Source organism: Meriones unguiculatus, chromosome 18, assembly GCF_030254825.1.
Source record: "Meriones unguiculatus strain TT.TT164.6M chromosome 18, Bangor_MerUng_6.1, whole genome shotgun sequence".
Classification (NCBI taxonomy): domain Eukaryota; kingdom Metazoa; phylum Chordata; class Mammalia; order Rodentia; family Muridae; genus Meriones; species Meriones unguiculatus.
Window position 1 is genome coordinate 60,939,885 of NC_083365.1, and position 4,456 is coordinate 60,944,340.

At 42.4% G+C, this 4,456-nt stretch overlaps 1 pseudogene; it reads right to left on the minus strand.

The window, feature by feature from the left end:
- Positions 1-422: 422 nt before the first annotated feature.
- On the minus strand, positions 423-1,836 carry LOC110560168 (THAP domain-containing protein 11-like; annotated as a pseudogene).
- Positions 1,837-4,456: the final 2,620 nt, after the last annotated feature.

Consider the following 4,456-nt stretch of genomic DNA (forward strand, 5'->3'; position numbering starts at 1 on the left):
ATCCTCGGCCTTAGCCAAATGTGGAGTTGTTCGTGACAGAGAGCACTCACCATCGGGAAGGTGGAAGGCGGAAACCAGCTCCATCTTTAAGGCATAGCATTCCGCAGCTCTCTACAGTTCCCCCTTTTTGTTAATCCCACAGACCTTAAGAGTCCCATCTGCATCACTTGAGGAGAAGTTTCAAGTTCAGTGTTTCTGAAGCTTTTGCTTAACCAGAATCTGCAATGTAAACTGAGGAGTGAGAGACAAAGTAATGATTGCTGGTGTCACCATATTTTGAAGTCCTGAACTCCTACTTCAGGAAAAAGCAAGTGACAGTGCCAGATAACCAACAGGAGTACTGCTTCTGTAACCTTCAGCACTACCCACCAGAATACTGGGGAATTCAACATCCCCTATAGGATTCCACGAGCTGGAAGGAGTCATGAATTCTGCAGGTTGCTGGGGGAAACCATACACATTCTTTGTTTCTTACAGATGACAGCCATAGCAAGCAGATGATCCTTCTTGGGAAGTTCTTCCTGGAGCTTCGCCTTGGTAAAAGGCAGATGGCGAATGGTACCCTTCATGTCTTTCATCTTTAATTCCATCAGGGCTAAGATGCCCGCCCCACTGCTCTTTCAGCTGGTGCAGGAGCTCCTCCTCCACGGCACCTGGCAACAAGGAGTAAGAGTGATCACAGCTACTACCGGGGAAGCCCTCTTCCACTACCACCACCAGCTGAGAGCCCAGAGTGCACTCCGAGGCCCCTAGCCAACCTATAGCAGCCTTTAGGTCTGCTGCAGCGGCAGCAAGCACTGTGCCTTCAGCAGCTGCGAACTCTACTTGCACTGTAAGGTTGATGGACTTCACATAGTCTCCCATGGTTGGTGGACGTCATAACCACGGATCCCGGAGACTGGCTACTATATGAAGTGGTTTGAAAGATAAAAAAGCATCTCTGCAGATGCAGACACCAGATGCAGCTGCAAGTGTGTGGTCTAGGCAGTGGAGGAGGCCAGAGATGGTTGTTGTTGCTGCTATTGCTTAAGGCGACTGCCACAGTTCCCACAGGTTTCTGCTCCGCTTCGTGCTCATTGACGCCTTGCAGCAGTAAAATGGTGGGAACTCGTAGCCTGTAGGTCTTGTGGCTGCCCTGGAAATGAATGCTGCAGAGAAGGTGCCACGTGGTGGTCAGGAAGATAGAGAAGCACCTGCTGATGCCAGCAAGGATGCATTCTTGAGCCAGGGGCACCGCAGTTCAGTGTCCTTAGGAAAGCCATGTAAGTGCAACCCCTTGTCGAAGGAGCAGTTGCAGCAGCCAGGTATCGCAGCGCCTAAACCAGGTATGGCTGCAACACCTGGCCCAGCCTCTTGTGCTCCTGCATGGTCCGGTCTGGCTCCCGCCTCAGCTCCTCAAAGTTACACTTCACAGTTGGCCCTTACTAATGCTGCTACGACCAGTCATCCAGAGCTGGGTCCATACTTGTGCACTGTGGCCTGTGCTCCGGAGTTGGCCCGAGGGACGCCTGGACCCACAATCTTACCTGTGAAACCTTTCTTCTCCCAACAGAAATGGGGAAATAACCTCAGACTAGGTTTTCATAGTCAGAAAGTGAAGCATCTGTTGCCTGAATAATCAGAAGTGTTCACACCTGCCGCTTTTATCTGAAGTGTCATAGATGTAAGACGTTGACACAAAGTTATTTTTAGTTATTTGTTTCTTATTTATTTATTGAAAAACTTTTCAGTGTCATAGATGTAAGATGCTGACAATCACTTTTATTTATTTATTCACTTGTTTACTTATCGAAAAACTCTTCATGTGCATACATTTCAAACATAATCACCTTTCATCGTTTTCAACCCCATCACACCCCTCTTCAAAGTTCATGTGATTAAATAAAATGTAACTTACTAGTCCAATTAAATTGACCCATATACTTGTGGGTGTGAGGCCATCAGCTAGAGCATGGGCAACCTACCAGGGACCGTAACCCTGAAGAGCAGCACCTTTCCCCTACTGGCCATCAACTTCTAGTAACTCCTTATCGAAGGAAGTTGGAATCTATCCATGCTGGAATTTTGATTGGTTTGAGCATGTGCAGGTCTTGTGCAGGCAACCATGGCATCTTTGAGTTTATGAGTTAGAAGGTCTTGTTGTATTTGGAAGACACTATTTTACTCCAGTTTTCCTTGGCCTTTGGCTCTTAGAATTGTTCTTCTCCTTTTTATTTAGGTAATAATCCCTGATCTTTGGGGTCAAGGTATGATATACATGCCACATTTATGGCTGAGCACTCCACCAAAATTTACTCTCTTTATTTTAACCAGTTGTAAAGTCTTTACACTGCTCATTTCTGAAAGATGCTTCTCTGCTGAGGCCAGGAGGCAAATTAATCTATATTTATAGAGATATGTATTTACATGATACATAGACTTCTGGGACCTTTAATTTCTGTAACCACTGGTTCTTTAACAGATTCACAGTACCAGGAATTAGTTTTTTTTTTTTCCCCGTAGATTGAGCCTTAAATCAAATCAGAAATTTCTAGGTTACCCACATAACATTCAAGCCACTAGTCTACATACAGGCATGTCACATGAGGCGAGTTATTATTGGTGCTAGTGAGCTTCACAGCTGAGTAAGGCTGTTGGCAAGTTCTCTCCCCATAAGTCTGCAGAACAGCTTTTCTAGTACTACCCTCTACATGGTTTGCAAGTCATAATCATTACAGGATATCCAGGCCAGAATTACTAAGGAAAATATTTTACGTAGTTCTGTTGGCTAAGCAGCAGAGGACACTTGGGTAGTGTACAAACTCCCTTTGATCTCTTGTCTGCATCTCAATGCAAGCACTAAAAGGGTTTCAGATTCAAATTCTCCCAATTCTGGGCTCATTCCTTAGTATTATACATTTTTCAGAGAGTTCCTTCTGGGGTACATACTCTAATTAGCAGCTTCAATAGTGATTCCTTCAAGGACTATTTTTTTCTCTGTGCTATTATCAAATTATAAGCTTATTACCATTGATGTTTTAAGAATTCATCTGCCAGATAATCTCTTATAATTCGTTGCAAGTTTATTCTGTGTCCCAGAGTGATGCTAAAAAGAAATTGATTTTCATTGTCATAGTAATCGAGTTTCAACTTGAAGAAACACATGGCCTGGAAAGGCTCTCAGTCTATGCATCAACTCCTTAAAAGTCTTTGAATCCAACTTCCTCAGAGATCTGTCATAAACAGCTAAGTATGCCTAGAAAAATCTTGACAAATTACCTGTCTGGAAGGTTGAGAACAACTCTTGACCCAGATTAGATTCATTTTTTTGTTTTGTTTTGTTTTTGTTTGTTTGTTTGTTTGTTTTAAGAAACGGTCAATGAGACTAGTTTTTAAAAGTAGCTGAAAACCTAGGTCCCTGATATGGTGACATGGACATTTGTCTCATCAAATATTCCAAGTATCCTTTCTGGTATTCAGGTGGTCATGTATGGTGTTTTCTGGGCTACTAGAAGAGAAGCTATTTCAGGAGGCCTGCCCCACTGGTATACAGGAGCATAGGACCCAAAAGTAAACATCAACAATGATCAGAGAGACATAAAAAATTTATTTTTCCAATGATGTATGCTGCTTTCAAAGCAGTGTGTGGAGAGTTTGTAAGACTTGGATTCAACTCCTGATACCTTGAAGACATTTTTAAAACTCCTAGGATACCTGTAAGCTTCTCATTTATAAGAAGTATTACTTTTATAGACTTTTATTTTTATCTTTTAGAATTGTATTTGTTTTATTAAGAGAGACTATTTCTAAATTTATTCCTGCATCTCATACATGTATGGGATCTCATACATGTACTGGGATCATGCCACCCCCAACTTCTCCCAGACCCTTTTAACCATGTCTCCTCTAAACTTCATGTCCTTTTTTTCAAAGTCTTCTATGTCTATTCAATACTGTTCATATATAAATGGGCATAGAACCATCAACTGGTAGATGGAAAAGTGAGCAGATGTCACCCTCCTGGAAAAAATAATTTACTCCCCCTGCCCTAGAAACCTTCAACTGCCAAATGTCCTCAACAAGATGTGTATCTTCATGAGCCACTTGCCCATCTATGCTGGAATTCTGACTTACTTGATCTTGCTCAGGGCCTATGCAAGCAATGACAGCCTCTGAGAGTTGAGCAGTACAATAGTCCTGTCATACCCAGAATGTAGTGCTACACTGAATTTTTACCTAATATCTTCTGTAATGTTCCCCGTGTAAGGGTTTGTGAAATAAATGTCCCATTAAGCACTGAAAACTGTGCAGTCACTGACTCTGTGCACTTTGACTATATGAGTACCCTAAGGGTGAGTTGACTCTATATGATGTATGTAATGTTTCCAATGGAGTGTGTCAAAGTTAGATTTGGATTCAGATCCTCATACTCTGAAGACATTGCTTTAATTCTACAACATTTGTATTTCTTATCTCT